Here is an 18,506-nt window from a genome sequence, read left to right as displayed (position 1 = left end):
TGGCCACGCTGCGCGCGTGGGGCACAGATCCCGCAGGGTTGGGGGGAGTTGGGGCCGGGGGTCTGGTGTGTCCCCCAAGTCTTGTCCCCACGTGGAGCTTGGGAAGTGGTGGCGGGCAGAGTCGGGGCAGCACGGGCTCTTCAGACCCGGGATCCACACCACCCTGTGGGGTCCAAGTCCACAACACCGTGGCTGATGGGGCCGAGAGGAGCCAGACGCTTAAGTGCCCAAAGTTTTCCTCTGAGCACTTTGCTGGACTTAACTTTGAAATGTGAGGCAGAGCTGAGCTGTTTAACCAGTTTTAACACTAAGAAAACAGAGGAAGAGGGGGAGAAGGGCTTGATGCCTGCATTTCAGCTCTTAGTACTGAGCATAATCTATCAGTCTCCAAAGGCCATGGTGACAGAGACGAGTGGACACATTGACTGTCTTCCTTATGCTTCAGGTCATGGTTTATTTAACAGGTCTGGGGCTTAGGTTACAAGCCACCAGAAGGGATTCTGAGTTGAATCTTAGAAATATTCAAAATGTGAATCAACAAATATTTGTTGAGCAGTCATTTCCTAACTGACAGGGCTCTGTTTTCAGTATGAAGTGTACATGTGCTGAGAGCCTAAGTAGTTGCCCAAACGAGCTAGCATTTGGCTTTTGAAATGCAAGGGAAAAGGAAGACTGCGGTGTGACTGGACTTGTAGCCTGCAGGTGGACAGTTGGCATTGCGTCGGAATTGAACCAGAAAATCCAAATGGGAGACAAGCACCTGAGAGCTCCATTGGGAGCCCACCTCGCACCTTCCAGAACTATTTTAAAGTGTGCCCCTCCTTTGGTGGAGACTGGAACTTCCTTCCATTTACCTAAACACATAGCAACAACGAAATAGAATCTCCCCGGGCTGATGTTCCGTGGGAGCTCAGTCATGCAGATACACACCTGAGGTGACTGAGGACTGGGACCACCTCAAGAACTCTTTGAGTTATAAAATGGTGGAGAGAAAGCTCCGTGGGGTGGCGTGAAGATGCCTTCCCTGCCTGGGCTGGGTTCCAGGCTCAGTCCTACTGTTGTGCAATTCCATACTGAAGCACGAGACAAGACTGAAAAATCAGGGAGACTGATCCTGTCTTTACTTGAAATCGAGGTATTTGGTACATCATGGATTTTCATATTTATTTTAATGCTTCAAAATGTTTCATGAAACATTTCCAGTAACATTACGGATTTCTTTTTTCTTTTTGGTAACCCCCGGAGATATTTGTCTTTGACTTACTGATGTTCTAGATTTGCTCTGCCTCTCCAGCAGCCTTTACCCCTCTATAGAATGAGTGCAGTGTCCAATAAGTGTAGTATCTGTCCATCTTGCAGCAGCTGGCAAGTGCATGAGATTTGGCATATGGGATGCCGTCTGCTAAGGATGGTTGACCTAGGTGCACCACCACTCAGTGTGGTTCTCCCGGCCTTATCAAATCTTGCTGTGAAGCCTCAGTTTGCCCTTACGGAGGATGAGAGAAATAACAGTACTCTGCGTGTGTGTGTGTGTGTGTGTGTGTGTGTGTGTGTGTGTGTATGCGCGCGCACACACGCTCTCACACGAGCACACTTCTAGAATCCTGCGCTGAAAACCGAGCCTCCACGGTGATGGTTTTATGGGATGGTACCTTCTGCATGGGGTTAGAGCGCTTCTTCCCTCCTTTGGCTGTGTGAGAACACAGTGAGGTACCATCTGTGAGTCAGGAAACAATCCTCACCCGTTACCAGATCCGCTGACGCCTGGATCTTAGACTTCCAGAACTGTGAGCAACAAACTTCTGTTGTTTAGAAGCCACGCAGTCTGCAGCGTTTTGTTACAGCAGCCTGAATGGTATGTAACAGCCAGCTCTCAGTGTGGTCTCAGCTACAAGGAGAGACTATGTGCGAAGGCCTGGGGCCCCTCCTGTGGCTGAGTTTTCCGGGACGGCCTGGTAGGCCTGCATTTGACTTGGCAAGCCTGAGACTATGTGCTTTCCCCCTGGAAGTTAGCCCAGGCAGATAGTCTTATAAATATTGTTTGTGTTGTACAAAGACCCAGTGGAAGCATCCGAAACAGAATAGATATATTTCCTGCTGCTGGTTTATTGGGATGCAGTTTTGTTTTTTTCTTTACATGAACTTAATTTTGCCACCCAGACAGAGTGTTTTGGCTTCCTTTTTGGTATCCTCATTCCTAGCTCAGGAATTCTGTTTTTCTTGGGCCTAATTCAAGTGATATTTCAATCACTATATAGCTTAAAGCCGCTTGCTCCCCCAAAGTCCTTTTTTAGGATCTTTCTCATTGAGGTGGTGTTTGGGTACCAGGAAAAAGACACAGAGGCATCTACATGGGAAGGCTTGCCTCTTACGTGTTGGTCTTCTTGCTGTTCTCCGGGGAGCCTCCTGCTCAGTCCCCCACTCCACCCCAACACTACAATGGTCTCATGGCTAGGGTTTCTACTGAGTCTCACTCTTGGTCTCTGCACAGGCTCTCAGACTCCTCCCCCTCAGGCTTCATCAAGGTCCCTATTGGGCGGTAGATAACCTGTTCTTGGAAACCATGGGAGGCTGCCATTTTTGCATTTCTGGGCAGCCCTTTCCCAACATTACACACAGGAAGCTGGAGCTGCCATGCTTGCTACCCCACCCCACCCCCAACCTTTCAGAGGTTCTGCGGGCGGGCGGAGATCTTTCCCAGCCACCTCCTCCCAGGACCAGAAGAGCTTTTTAATACCCGCGGCCAAGTGTGTCTCACAGGCTGTTTCTCTAAGGCTTGGAGTAGAACTTTAGACTGAAACAGCTAGGCTTTGTCACTGATCTGTGAAGGGAACATAACCATTTTTTTAAAATATGAGGGCAGCATTTTCTGGCACAGCAAGGTGACTATAGGTAAAAATAACTTACTATACATTTCAAATCCAAAAAGAAAGTACTTTTTGCAGGGCAGTGGTGACACACGCCTTTAATCCCAGCACTCAGGAGGAAAGACAGGCCGATCTCTGTGAGTTTGAGGCCCATCTGTGCTGCAGAGCCAGTTCCAGGACAGCCAGGGCTACACAGAGAAACCCTGTCTGGGGTGGGGGTGGGGGGGGGAGAAAGAAAATATTTTGAATGCTTCCAATGCAAAGAAATAATAAAATGCTTGGGGTGCTGAATATGCCAATTGTCCTGATTTGAACATCGCACTTTGTGGTACACGGATGGAAATGTCACAGTATTCCCCCCCATAACTTAAAGTGCAATCTTATATTAACTACCCTGTTCGCCTGTCCCTGGAGAAACTGGGTGCCCCAGTCGTGTGGGAGGGAAGAAAAGATGGAGGAAAAATTGAGAAAGGCAGACAAGTGCCGCCACTTCCCTCGGTACACGGGCCTGGGTTATATGTACTGACCTTTTAATTTCCACAGATTAATGCAGAGTCCTGTTTCTGGGGCTGCTGCTTCATCTTTTTTTTTTTTTTTTTTTTTTTTTTTTGGTTTTTCGAGACAGGGTTTCTCTGTGGCTTTGGAGGCTGTCCTGGAACTCACTTTGTAGACCAGGCTGGCCTCGAACTCACAGAGATCCGCCTGCCTCTGCCTCCCGAGTGCTGGGATTAAAAGAGTGCACCACCACCGCCCGGCTGCTGCTTCATCTTAAGAAAGACCCACAGTGTGCTTGGCATTCCTGATGAGCCGACAATGCGACTGTTGCCTCTTCTGGGGGCTTTGGAGTCATCTAGGGAGCCAGGCAGGCCTTAGGACGGCTGGTGCTGGTGTGTGTCTGAGTCCTGGCGTTTGCTCCTGCTGGGTTCATGATGGGTGTTGACGGTGAAGCTTCTTGGAAGAGGTGAGCCTCCAAATTAGACTTAAACACATGAATGTGAGAAGGAGCCAGAGACTGTTAAAGCATCCTTTGCGTCTGCCAGAGACGTGTCTGGCTGGTGTATGAAAATCTCTTCCTCTACTGGGAGACCTGGTGGACCCGGCAGTGTCACCAGCAGGTAGGACAGCAAGAGTACCCAGTGTACTGAGCTCTTTTGTTGTCTCCGAGCTGAATGGAGACGGCGGCTTCTCGTCACATCCTGTTAGTGATTCTCTTCAAATCCAGAAAATGATTTTGAACTTTTAGGTCAGGTAAAAGGTCCTGAGAACACACACATGTGTGATTCAGAGAACGTATCCCCGAACTCTTTGTATTGCTTTGAGAGCTCTCTATCCCTCACTAGCCTGAACTCGGTGACTGCCATGTCTGTGTTCTGTAACCTTGTGAGCTGACCGGACAGGAAATGAAGGCACAGGTGTGTCAGCATCAACCACTAACCTCGGAATTTCTGTTAGCATTCCTGAAAAGATTCCTGGGAGGAGGCAACCTCGAGTAGTCTTTGTGATTAAGTGTTCTGTGAAGAGAAACTAAGAAGGAGCCTTTGGGAGGTGAGATTCGCAAAGTTATCCGTTCCTCCGGCCTTTGCCTAGCTGTGGTGTGGGGGGCTAACTTCAAAATGTATGTGGTTGAAAAACTTCCAGAAATACTTGCTCACACCCAAATGGTTCTACTTCCAAATTCTCATGTCTGTGGGAGGCGCCAGGCCCATTAGTTGTGGTGCACACAGTCTCCAAGAGACACTTAGAAAGAAAGAAAGACATAGCCTCAGTGTGGGTCATGGAAATGTCAAAGGGGCTTGGCTTTCTCCCGGCAGGGAGTTCATTCCAGTGAGGAGGTCAGGCTTTGGTTTCTGCACTACTGCTTAGAAGCCTGCTCCCCATGGAATAGAAATGGTGGTGTACACTCATACACACACACACACACACACACACACACACACACAGTTAGGTATTTAATAAGGTAGAGGATGCCTTATTAATTACTTGCAAATATTGATCTTAGAAGAATGCAAAAAGGTAAGAGCTGTAAGATGGCTCAGTGGGTAGAGGCATCTGCCCCCAAATCTTTGACCTGGTCTCCATCCCTTGCACTCCTAAGGTAGAAGGAGAAGTTGTCGTCTGGTCTCTACATGTGCACTGACACACTTACACGCATGCTCACAATTAGAGTTTTCTAGCAAAACAACACAAAACATTAGAGGGTTCTTCAGCATTTGGGATCGGATATTACTGAAGAAGAATGGGCCCACCTGTAGTACACAGCACTCCAGAGCAGAGCTGATGACAGGAGAGGCCGTGTGGGCAATGACCCTGATGCCACTTTAAACATGCAGAGATGATAAGCAAGACAGATACCGTTAGGCAAGATGAAGGCCCACAGTGTCTACATGCTCTGTTACAAGTATTCCCATTTCTTTGCAATATCATTCTTCTCCACTAATATCTGCTTCCCAGGGCCAGGCTTGAAGGGAGGTCACACATATTGTAGGTGCCCTGAGCCAAGGATGTACACTTTCTACTAAGGGAACGTGGGACTGCTCTGTTCCCCATATCTGGACTTAGACGACCAGAACAGATGCCACTCATGGGTAACTGGATTATGCCTGGGTATCAGGTTCCTCTTGTATATATAGTCATATGCATATGAACATTAAGTGTCTTTTCTGTATTTAGAGTGTCATGATATCTGATGCTCAGCTGTCTTGGGTATATTTAGGACTTGGTGGATATTAGGCATCTTTTGGGCCTTCTGACTCTTGCTGTCTGTGTTTAATGCACACTCACTCATCTTATTTAATATTTCTTCGGCTCTTGGCTGCTTAGGAAAGAGAAGTGGCCACGGGAGGAAACTCACTGTCACATGGGCTGTTTTGAGTCTTGTTGCAGACTGGTCCCAGGGGTTCAGTGTTCTTGGTCTGGCGTGACTCTGCCCAGGCGCTGTGCCTACATTCAGCATGTTCACGGGCACACATGGCAGGCACGGGGTCCACACATTCTCCCAGGGCATAAGCTGAGACCTGGATTGCTTGAGTTCTGTCTGCTTCTCGGCAACTGACGTGGGGATTGCCGTGACTCACCCTAGAGCACCATCTCCATCCTGTACCTGCTATTTCAATAAGACCTTGTTTTATACTGTAATTATACATGCATGCATGCATATATACGTACATGTATGCATATGTGTGACATATAAATATTTTTCAAAGAAGTGTTTACCAGCAAGCTTTTTTCTTCTTCTTTTCATAGTGTATGTCCAGTGAGGGTTTGCTAACTGGACCCTCTGCAAGAGCAATCTGTGCTCTTCACTGCTGAGCTCTGGATGCTCTGTCCCCCAGGAAACTCTGGGTGGACTTTCCTGTGCACACAATTTGTGACTTAGAAGCTGCAGTGCTGACTGCAATGGAGGTGAGGGGGTGTAGGAACAGGGCTTGCTGATGGACCAGGCTCGGCCACTGAAAGCCTGAAATCACATGGCCTTACCTACTCCTGGGGCGGGTGATTCACTCTCTGTAAACTGATCACTTCCAGAAGACCCAAAATGCAGGTAGTTTTGAATTGAATCGTTGTTTAGTGCCTGCCAGAAACTCTGTGAGAAATTAGTTCCCTGCCTCCCTTTGTATCTTTGTATCCCTGTGTCTTCAACATACTCTGGGGGTACAGGTGAGATATCCACATAAATGCACCAGCATTTTGAGGGGTGAGTAACCATTTTCTGAGGCCTGGCCCATCTTATCTCATTTTCTTCATGATCTACATGAGAAAAGACATGCCTTGGAGTTGAGGTGTTGTGGTAGGTGAGTCTTATCTGGTACCACATTCTAGAACAGAGGGATGTCGGGAGGCTCTGGGTGGGGGAGGACCTGGCTGGGCAAGCAGGGAAGACCAGAAAGGAACAAACTGCATTGAGTGGGCCTGCCAGGCAGACTCGGTTGTGCCCAGACATGTGCTTTGACTCACTGCCATGGTTTAGCTGCTCTTTGGCTGCTCCCTTGTGTGGCACCGGGCCAGATGCCACTCGCCATCAAGCAAACCCAGGGACAGAAAAGGAGCAAATATCTCCATATCACTTGGGGCACATCCTTCCAAACACCTGTGCTATATGAAGACTCATGAATACATGCAGGAATGCCCTGTGTTAGAATACACAGTCACCCTTCAATAGCTAGCTATGGGTTCTGCATCCATAAATTCAGCCAACTGCAAATTGATAACACTTGAAAAAAATGTCTGGACTGAATATGCCTAGACTCCCTCCACCCCCTACCCTTTGCCTCTCTCTGTTCTTTAAAGAGTACAGCTTATCAGCTATTTGCATTGTGTTAGGCATTATAAATAATCTAGAGATGATTTGAGGTATTTGGGAAGATACTTGTAGTTTCTATGCAAATACAATGCAATTTTTAAGGAATTATTTTTGTTTATGTGTGTGTATATGTGCCTGTGTGAGTGTATGTCACATGGGTGTTGGCGTCCTCAGAGGACAGACGAGGGCACCAGATCCCCTGCAGCTGGAGTCACAAGTGATTTTTAGTCACCTGATGTATGGACTGGGAACCAAACGCAGATCTAGCACTAAGTAGCTTCTGAGCATTCTCTCCAGCCCTGATGTTTTATTGGTTGTTTCTGTCATCACTGTGATCAAATAATGGACAAGAAAGAGAACCAGAGAGAGGAAGGACTTTATTTGGTCACTGTTTGAGTACAGCTCATTATAATAAAGAAGGCATTACAGAGTTCATGGTGTTCATGGTGACAGGACTTTGCCAGTGAGACTCCTCACATTTCAGCAAATTAGGAAGTAAGTGAGAGAGTTTATGCTGGAAGTTAAGCCAAGTTGTAATCCTCCCACCAAGGCCTGCCCTCCAGCAAACCTTGTCCAGCTGAGTCCCAAAAAGTGCTGTCAACTAGGAACCAAGTGTTCATACAAATGAACTTGTGGGAGAAATTTTACAATCAAAGAATAACAAAGAGACTTGAGTATCTGCAGATTTGGGTTGCCTTGGTCAGGGTCCGGAGACCCCAGTCTTTTGCAGATCCTGTGTCATAAGCATGTTTACTAAGCAGAGGCAATGCCCATATTGTTTTGTGCCTTTTCAAAAGTATTGTGTGTATGGGGTTTCTTTTCCATGTTACTGGATTATCAGACGCTTCTTCTGTGCATTAGTCCCATGGCTGGGAGAAGTCCCATTCTGTGGATAGGTCTTAATTTCATCATCTAAGCCCCATCTTGGATAGATGTGTCATTTCTAACCTTTTGCCATTCAGTAACAGTATGGCTGTTGCTATGCTTTGTTTCTTCACAATTAATTGTCTTATTCCTTCTGAGTACTTAACCCTGATGTATATATGTGTCCTGCCTGAATTCAGTTTTTCACACCAAGATTCTTTCCCATGAGATGACTTGGTACTTGAGATTTCGTGCGTCTTGGTCGACAGCATCCGTGTTATTTGGGATTCAGTCTTAATTAATCTAAGCAGAAGAAGACTGAAGGCAGGAAATGCAGGGCTGACAGATTGCTAGCAGCCTGGTCCTCGGCTAGACACCCAGGCGGAAACCTCAGCAACAGTGCGAATCTGCCCCTCCAGGAAGTTTCAGTGGCTTCAGGCCACACGCCTTTAACTGTCTACACTCACTCTCGGGGTGGAGGGTCTCATCAGCTGTTCAGAGTCCGTGGAGACATGTCTGAGGATCTAGGACCTCTGCCAGCTTTCATGGGAAGACTGAATGCCTCTAATCAGGAGCCTCTGGACATGAGCCCTGAAGTCCCAGCTCTGTTATCTTAGAGAAATCAGATTGAAGCTTCCAGCCTGAGGACCAAAACAGGTGGAAAAACAAGGGGAAGACATATGCGAACAACATTCAGACTTGAGGCTTGCAAGCCAAGAGTTGGGAAATCAGGTCTCCAGGAGACCTGCCTGTGAGGAGAGGGCACAGGAGACTCAAGGTGAGTGTTCTCACACTTTCTCAGTGTGGGGTGAATACTGAGGCACCCTCCATGGCCGGGCGTGGGTGGCAAGCAACACTTAATTTGCTGCTATGTAAATAGCTGATTTTTTTTCATGAGTCATAATTGATCAGCAGTCAGCTTATTTTTCTCTCTCCCTGTGCATTGGGCTTTTGTATGTAATCACTGTGAATTCTGGTGTCCCTGTGGTTCTCGAGAGCCCCCTAAGTGGGGGGTTGTATTTTCTATTGATAAGGGACAGCATGCTGAGAAAGAGTTTCATGAAAGACCATGTTTTTAGCAGTTCTGAACACTGTCAGGGGCCCAGGGAATGTGGGAGACTGAGGATGTGGATAGCCACGACCTAATATGGGGCCCTTCTGACCCCCAACGGCAAACATCATTCCTGCTGGATGAACTATTTAAATGGCCCGGTGTTCCCTTTAGATGGCGGAAAGTGGCTGGAAGGAGGAGCCCCTAAATGCTCTGGGGTAAGTCCTGCATGGCCCCAGCAGGTCCTGCTTTTACTAGGTCTGTCCGAGGAACCTGTCATTTTTGACAGAAGGGAAACTAGTAGTAATTTGACATTCACCAAATTATTTGCCTTTCCTCTGCCCCTCCCCCTTCTCTCTCCCTCCCTGCCTGCCTTTCTTCTCTCCCTTTCTTTCAGCCCCCCACACCCCAGCTCTCACCTCAGGTTCTAGGGCACCTTCTCTTTACAGATTTAAAGTAGGATTTGGTTTCTATATAGCAGCCATTTTCCTTTCCTTGGGCAGTGTGCATGGTTGTGCGGTATGGAGTAAACGATGATGATTATTTTACTACCCGCAGCTATTTCTCTCTCAATTCTTCTTATGTAGAATCCGTGTCTTAGGAGTGCGTGTGCGAGCAGCAGAGGAGGGAGGCCTGGTACAAACCCGCACCGCCCTGAGCTTCCCAATAATTGATTGTTGGACAATGGCTTATTATTGTTTTGAATGACTCCACCTTGTTTACCTCATTTGGTCCTTACCGTCACCGTGAGTTTAGAAGGAAGGAAACTGAGACTCAGGGAAGGGAGGTACCTGGCCAGGGTTGCTTAGGTGGCGAGCCAGTGCCCAAGAACGGCACAGGGCTTGCTTCCCCAGTGTGACTCGGCAGCCTTCTTGCTTGCCACATGCCCTTGGCGTTCATCTTATCACCGCTGAGGCAGTTTAGCTGGCCAACAAGGGCTTTAGGGTGGCTTTCTCGTTTGGTGCATTTGTTACCATTTTGCAGAGAAGGACAGCACGGCCATGGAATTTGTCCATGTTATCATAGCATACAGGAGAGGCGACTTTGTTTGTCTGTTTTAAATATTTTTATTTTAAAATGTATGTGTGTGTATGTGTAGGAGTGAACGCCATGTGAGTGTAGGTATCTGAGAGACCAGATCCCCCCTGAAGCTGGGGTTACAGGCCGTACCTGACATGGATACTGGGAATTGAACTCAGGTCTTCTGGGAGATCAGCAAGTGCTCTTAAACACTGAACCATCATCTCTCCAACCCCGTCTTCTTCCTGTGTTGTGGGCTCTGAACCTGGAAGTGCCCAGTGGGGAAATGTCCTTGTGAATTCCCTAGTGTTCCATTCAATGTCAGGAATGGCTTGCTGGGATGTGAACTTGGCTAGAGCTGTCTTTGGGCCCCGGGAGGATTTCCTTGTTCCTCAGTCTGTATCATAGCTTTTCCCTCTGGATCACCCTGTGCTGAAGCCCCAGACTGTAGTGGTGGCAAAGACTCCCTCCCACCTCTCCCTGACCCCCCTCTCAGCAGTCAGCAGGAGGGCAGGGTCAGGAAGCTCACAGGTGGGTCTGACTGGACTCAATCCACACTCTAACCGGGCCCTTGCTGTTCCGTGAGGCCTTGACCTCACCATTTTCCTTACATTGCGGAAGGGTGTGATGCTTGGAGTAGTGGGGAGACGTAGAAACTGTGCCTTGTGTGGAAACAGCAGATGGGGGTGACAAATGTCATGGTGAGGGGAAGCATTGCTGTGGCTGGGGATGCTGGACAGTTGGCGCTAGTGAGAATAGACTGGATGGCAGGCTATGGCGGTCCTGCATTGCGTGGGGCGGCAGGCAGGATTCTCTGCTGCATTATGAGGGGTAATTGACAACTTCCAGCCCATCTCAAAGTAGAACTCCAAGCCCAAAATTTGGCTCTTTCAGAGTCTAGATCTGGGGCTCTCCTTGCCTCTTTCCTCTTCCTGAAAATTGGAGGGGGACTAGTGTTGACTCATTGGGATGCTGTATGGGTTCGGTGAAGGCACTGGTGCCTGTGTAGTGCTTACCCCATGCCAACCCCGGAGTGAGCACATGCGCGAGCCCATTTTCAGTGGGTGTAACAAAATAACCAAGGCCAGGCACTTTATGAAGAAAAGAAGTTTATTTAACTTTGTCCTTCTGAGGCTTTGGTAGCATGGCTCTGGCATCTTTTGGCCACATGCGAAAGCTTTCTGACTATACCACAAGTGGTATATAGCCTCACAGTGGGGAAAATGGTCAGCAGAGGGAGAAATGATATGGCAAGACAGGAAGCAAGAGAGATCTGGGAGCCAGGCTCACTTGTGTTTGCTTGATAATCAGTTCTCACGGGAACTAACTAGGACTCCCTGAGAATGACCTTAGTCCCTTCTGAGGTGCCCGCCAAGGACGTAATCATTTTCTAGTAGGCTCCACTCTTTATACAGGGTCCCTCCACCTCCGTATCTCTGCACTGAGGAGCAAGATCCTGCACAGGATGCTTTGGGGCACACATGCTCCACCCAAGCCACAGCAGCACATGGCTAATGCTGTCAAGTCCTTCTTCGCCGTCTAAAGGGAAGGACGGAGGGAGGGGACACTGCTGACTGATCAAGTGCTATTCCCCAAACCTGGTTAGGAACTTATGGAATGGTCAGATCTGATGACTATCCCTCTAATTAAAAGGTCTTGAAATGGTAGGGGATGGTAACTGGAGAGGTGGTAGCTGGTTAGGATCACTGGCTGCTCTTGCAGAGAACTTGGGTTTAATTCCTAGAACCCACATGTAACCCCATATGCAGGGGCTGCAGTATCCTCCTCTGGCTCTCCGTGTATCCAGGCACTTATGTGGTGCCCAGACAGACATGCAGACACAGCACCCGTATGCACATAAAATAAAAACAAACATTTAGAAATAGGAGGCAAACATGCCCCTCCCCGCCCCCATCGCCAGCTCAGGAGACCCCAGTGGACCTCAGGAAGTGGGCTAGAGTTCTCTAGTACAGAGCTGAAGTTTCTGCTACTGATTGTCCACCGAATTCAAGTTCATTCTGGATCCTTTCCCAGATTTTCCAGCCAGCTCTCTGTCGCTTCAAGAAGTATCCAAGGTAGCCAATGTATAAAGAGACGTTTGTTTGTTTTCGTTCCTAGCTTTGAAGGTTCTGGTGCATGATCAGTTGGCCCATGGCTTTAAGATCTGTGGTAGGATGGTGCCTGTGGCTAGACAGACTGGACTACACCACGGCTGGAAAGCAGAGAGAACAGGAGTCCCCAAACCTCCTTCAAGAGTGATCCGAAGACTATGTATGGTGTATTGCTGAGTGTCACCTCTTAAACGTTCTACTATACCCCAGTACCACCAGCTTTAACATATAGCAAACAACCATCTGAAAAGTGTTAAAGGATCAGCAATATTCCATAGTATTTGGTTCTCTCTCTCTCTCTCTCTCTCTCTCTCTCATACTGGCATGTATATGTGGTGTGTGTGTTTGTGTGTGTGTGTGTGTGTGTGTGCGCGCGCGCATGTGTGCATGTCTTTGGGTGCACTTGTGTACATACAGGTAGATGTGAAGTCAGCATTGAATGCCCTCCTCTGTCATACTCCGCTCCATTTACTGAGACAAGGTCTCTTGCTGGACAATTCCAACTATTCTAGCTAGCCAGCTTGGCCAGGCTCCTGAGTGCTGAGACTAGAGAAAGTCACAGTGTCTGCTCAGCTTCTGCCAGGGTTCTGAACTCGGGTCTTCATGCTTGCATAGCAAGTTGTTTATCCTCTCTAGCCCTGGTGTTTTAGTTTCTTAAAAACTGACAACTCTCCCCAAAGCCACAATCCCAGCTTTTCTGTGTATGTGACATTGGGCAATTTGGAAAACTTTTAGATGACAGTGAATATATTTTCACAATCCATCATTAGGAAGGACATCATTAACAAAAGACACTGAACTTGAGGGTTGCATAGGTGACATTGTATTTAATTAATCCTCTCAACACCCACACAGATTTGAAAAATCACTTGCATACATGGATGACAAAATATTGATTTCCTTTCAAGATAATACTTGTATATAAGAAATTCAGATACAAATAATTAATGTTTGTGTTTGGAAAATTCATATTTGTAGTAGGCTTCCAGAGAAGCAGATAGTACAGGCTGCCTTCTATAGCTCTTTTTTCCTCCTCGAAATTTTGCCTGTAATTTCAATAGTTTCCATCAGGAGGTGCTGTAGTCATGCCACTTCTGTATTTGGGAATTTCACTCCAACGATGAGATGAAGTATAGCTTTACACTCCCTAATATTCTTGAAAATAGAAATATTTTATATAAAAAAACCTATGTGACTGAGCATAATAATGTCTCAAAGAAGTAACCAAACATGGACTCAAAATTAAGCAGTGAGGCTAGGAGAGCAACTAAATTCCAATGAGTAGTCACTGCTCTGTTCTGATTAATTCTGGATTTCATTTATTTATTTTTAACTTTCAGGCATTAAAAACAACTCCAAGCATTAAGCAAGTTTTTACTGCCAAAGAGATGGAAGTGTCATAGCCACATGGAATATTAGCAATAGAAATTGACAGGCTGTTTGCATTGCCCACTCAGGGACAGGGGTGTGTCCCAAGCACCAAGTTTCCAAGTGAACCCTCTTATGAAGTTCGGGGTCTGTTATAGGGATGTCTTGCCCCCTCAGAAGCCTGGTTTCTTTCTTTGGTATCTATGTATGAATGTATGTTTTTCGAGACAGGGTTTCTCTGTATTGTGGTTTCTTATCTATCTATCTATCTATCTATCTATCTATCTATCTATCTATCTATCTTTTTCGAGACAGGGTTTTTCTGTATTGTTTTGGAGGCTGTCCTGGAACTCACTCTGTAGACCAGGCTGGTCTCCAACTCACAGAGATCCGCCTGCCTCTGCCACCTAAGTGCTGGGATTAAAGATGTGCACCACCACTACCCGGCCAGAAGCCTGGTTTCTCTGTGAACATGAGCCTAAATGTAGCTCTAAGACACAACGGGGTGTCAACCCAATTTTACTAGCCATCAGAAAGTCAAGTAGGATGCTGACTTAGTTTGGATACAGGAGATTGTGAAATCTTTCTGAGGCATGGTCAGGCAGGAAGTCATTTCATCATTGGAAATGAGATGTGTCCTTGAAGGGGTTATCAGACCCTGGTTCCTTCCTCTGCCACACCATTAAGTAAACAAAATCTGTTTTCATAACTGGAGAGTCCAGTGCAACAATGGTCCAAAGCACTAGGATAAGTAGTCATTGTGGTTTTGTGTGAATTTAAACCTTCGCTCCTTTTGAATTGACTTATGATGAGTATTTGTGACAGTAAAGAAAACTGATTCATACAAATTTCTTTCATCAAATCTCAACTGATGCATGAGTCCCACTAGGGAAAGCCACTTCTCTTCTTTCTGCCCAGGGTTCCTTCAGCCCACAGCCATCAAGGATTCTGGGACGCACTCAGTGAATCTGTGACTACTGTGCAGTGAGTTTCCAGGGGAGAGTGGTGAGGGTTCTGAGGGATAGATGAGGCTAAGATGTGGGAATGGCGCATGCTTGAGCTGGGCCTTCCGGTTGGGATGTCCATGAGACCCCGTTGGGATCATGGTCAGGAAAGGGTAGCTATGAACATGGAGGCACAGTGTCAAAAGACTACCATAGTTTTAGGGGCCCACCAAAGAGTTTTAATTTATGATTTTTTCAAATCAGAAGGAAACTGTGACATTTAGGTTAAAGAAAATGTTTTAATATACAATGTTGTTATATTCATTTTTGTACTGATTCAATAGAAAAATAAGCTTTAGTCAATTGTTGTTATTTTAATGGATGAAGGGGGTCTTGAAGACAAAAACCATAATGTCAGCATAAGTAGAAATGTTGACAGAGGGTTCTTGTGACCCAGTGCAGTGGGGCTAAACTGGTGACTTGACTCACTGTGGCTCAGGATGGGACATGAGGAGGTGCAGGGATCTACTACTACCACCAACAATCAGAGCCCATTCTTTTGGTGAAGATACGGTGTTTCTGCAGGCTCGGGACCAACTTAGGCATTTGTGAGAAGTGGGTGCCTGGGAATCACAGGACTTTTAGAGTTCCAGCTGGGCCAGACAAGGGTGGATTTTCAAATATCACGAACTGTGTGAGGTCTTCCCTGCATGGTCTGGTGCCTTGGGCATGAGACTTCCATCTGTTGCTGTGGCAGTCATCCGTACCGGTCTACAGAAGGGATGGCATGTCAGGAGGCCTGTGCCTCAGCGCTGGGGAAGGTGGCTTTCCTAGCCTTTGCTTGTTAGGCCTGTGTTCGCAGCCTTGTGGTTGCCCAGGCCTCACCCTTCAGGCTGACTCAGGAGGTCTGGGTGGGACCGTCTGGGTCTAACAAGCTTTGTAGGCAAATTCGTTGGATGAGAGGTACACAGCCTTTACCCAGGCAAGTCTGGGCCACGATCAGGGAGACTCGATTTCCACAAACAGGCTCCAGCCTTCCCTTGGGAGGTAGGAGTCTGAGACCTTGTCAGGAGATCCTAGGGATGTGACTGGCCTGGCTGACAGACACGTCCATTGGCTCACTGGGGAGAAGCATAGGCCCTCCTTTGTCCTCAGTGTCTATCTTCCTGGTCTTCTTCCTTTTAACTGGTGGAATGAGTTGGGGGGCTGTCCCTCTCACCCTCATGCACATTGCTGCCACCCTGATCCATTTCCTGCACGCTGCTTCTGCAGCCATGACAGGCAGGGAAGGGCACACCTCCACAGTGAAACTGCATGGAGGACGCTGTCTTATACTGTGCACAGAGTGCAAGCCCCGTGGGATTTGTGGGCTCATATTGGGAAGGGGGTGCCCTTTCCAAGTAAGGAAGCAGAGGGCACACTTGCAGTGGGGAACAAGGTCTGGCCTTGGAGCAAGGTTGTCTTTATGGGAGAGGAAATCATCGGTTAGATGGCGACCCAGGAAGAATGCTTGCAACATATAACACAAAGTAATCAATATGTCAATATTTTTTGCTCATTTGAGATTTGGTCTTTCTGTGTAGCCTAGGCTAGCCTTGAATGCAATACCCTCCTGCCTCAGCCTCCTAAATTCTGAAATTAGAGGTGTATGCCACCACTCCAAGCTGAATTTTGAAAGAATTTCCAACTAAGAATAGACGAAAGGCTAGGAATTAGTTCACAATGGGATAAGTGGTTCCTTGAGAAGAGTCAAGCTCAGTCACATAAGTAGGTGCATGTAAAATCCAATACAAGATCTGCTGTCAAACTAGCACATTTCTGGTGGTTTTTGTGTTTGTGTGTGTGTGTGTGTGTGTGTGTGTGTGTGTGTGTGTGTATGATGATATTCCTGCAGGTGGAGATGTGTGGCAGGGACTGTCCTGGAACTGTGGGAGTGGAAGATACAAGACTCCTGCCAAGCAATTTGGCAGTCTGCCCCAAAACCTTTAAAAGATTTCCTCCCTTTACCTTGCTGATTCCATTTCCAGGGATTTATCCTGGGGAAACAATTAAGTCTGCAGGTAGAGATTCCTCTGCAAGGATGTTCATCCCAGCGTTATTTATAAAGGGGAACAATTTGGAAACCACCAGTCATGGGCAGTGAGTCATTCCGATGTCAGCCACTGCAGTCAAGCCCTAAGGGACACTTCCGAAAATGCTTAGTCGCAGGGAACGCTGTCTTCTAAGGCTGGAAGGATGATGGTCAGAGCTGCAGGAAGAAACCAAGCTGCACACAGGATGTTTTAGACAGGGCTGCTCTTCATGTTTTACTTTTGTTTTTGTTGTTTTGTTTTGAAAGAGAGTCTCACTACATAACCCTGGCTGCCTAGAACATTTTCCTATGCCAATGGCTCTCAACCTGTGAGTCCAAATTCCTTTGAGGGCCAAACAACACTTTCACAGGGGTTGCATATCAGATGGTCTACATATCAGATATTTATATTATGATTCATAACAGTAGCAAGAGTACAGCTGAGAACCGTAGTTCTATACCGACCAGGCTGGCTTTGAACTCACAGGGATCCTCCTGCTTCTGTTTCCAGAATGTGGGGTTGAAAATGTATGCTACCTCCCCTAGTCTTCATGTTTTCTGGGTTGCCTTCAGTGAGCTGTTCTAGCTAAGAAAGAGATAAATTGGCCAGCTGCCTTAGTTAATTTTCTATTGCTATAAAGAACACTGTGATAAAGGCAACTTATGAAAGACAGCATTTAACTTGGAGCTTGTGGTTTCAGGGTTAGAGTCCACGGCATAGTGACAGGAACAGCAGAGAGCTTACATCTTGCTCCATAACCAGGAGGCAGGGTCAGGAGGGACAAAAAGACAGAGACTGGGATTGGTTGTGGATGCTGTGCTGGTTACCTGTTGTGGATGCTGTGCTGAGTTGCCTGTTGTGAACACTGTGCTGGTTACCTGCTGTGGATGCTGTGCTGAGTTACCTGTTGTGGATGCTGTGCTGGGTTATCTGATGTGAATGCTGTGCTGAGTTACCTGCTGTGGATGCTGTGCTGGTTACCTGTTGTGGATGCTGTGCTGGTTACCTGTTGTGAATGCTGTGCTGAGTTACCTGTTGTGAACGCTGTGCTGGTTACCTGTTGTGAACGCTGTGCTGAGTTACCTGTTGTGGATGCTGTGCTGGTTACCTGTTGTGAATGCTGTGCTGAGTTACCTGTTGTGAATGCTGTGCTGAGTTACCTGCTGTGGATGCTGTGCTGAGTTACCTGTTGTGAATGCTGTGCTGAGTTACCTGTTGTGAACGCTGTGCTGGTTACCTGTTGTGAACGCTGTGCTGAGTTACCTGTTGTGGATGCTGTGCTGGTTACCTGTTGTGGATGCTGTGCTGGTTACCTGTTGTGGATGCTGTGCTGGTTACCTGTTGTGGATGCTGTGCTGAGTTACCTGTTGTGAACGCTGTGCTGAGTTACCTACTCTGGAAGATACCTCTAGCTCACTGGGATGGCTACTGACTTGGAGCACTGCCTTCCAGGAGATAACGTCTTGCTCAGAGAACAGCCTTCTCTTTTTTCTTCCCCAGAGGTCCTAGAGCCCCGGTGATGCTGTGTGAAGCAGACACAGGATCAAGGGAATTGCTGACAGCGTAGGTCCCGTTGCCTCCCAGCTCAGGCACTGCTCCTGGGGCCCTGATTTCAGCAGAAACATTTCGGGAGGAGCCTGTGGGTGGTGGCAGAGGCTGTCGCAGGCAGGAGTGAAGAGTCAGCACTGTGAGCTTGGGAAAGGATGGGTGGGGCAAGTGCTCCCTCTGCCCCCAGAGGCTCTAGTTTGGGGAAAGTCTCCTTGGAAGAGTCTTTGTTAAGGAGGATGGAAACAAACAGTAACCCCGACTGGCTCCTGTCCAGCCATGTAACATTAGAGCCACCAAGGGGTGACAGGACCCAGCTTATGTAACCTGAGGGAGGTAATGAGGATAGCTGAGGAGCTGGAGG

At 47.4% G+C, this 18,506-nt stretch overlaps 1 protein-coding gene across 4 annotated transcripts in view; it reads left to right on the top strand.

Moving 5' to 3' along the window:
- Cracdl (CRACD like) overlaps positions 1–18,506 on the top strand; it is a 120,555-nt gene that overhangs the window by 844 nt on the left and 101,205 nt on the right. The window contains exon 1 of one of the 4 annotated variants that reach the window (XM_040729214.1): positions 974–1,135. The exons of the other annotated variants lie outside the window; for them this stretch is intronic. The gene's annotated coding sequence lies outside the window, so the exon portion shown is untranslated. Of the gene's footprint in view, positions 1–973; positions 1,136–18,506 lie in introns of those variants that run through there. 4 annotated transcript variants of the gene reach the window in all.

Source organism: Mesocricetus auratus, unplaced genomic scaffold (assembly GCF_017639785.1).
Source record: "Mesocricetus auratus isolate SY011 unplaced genomic scaffold, BCM_Maur_2.0 Super-Scaffold_100021, whole genome shotgun sequence".
NCBI lineage: Eukaryota > Metazoa > Chordata > Mammalia > Rodentia > Cricetidae > Mesocricetus > Mesocricetus auratus.
Note: the sequence above shows the minus strand (reverse complement) of the source record. Positions and strands in the feature narration are given on the sequence as shown.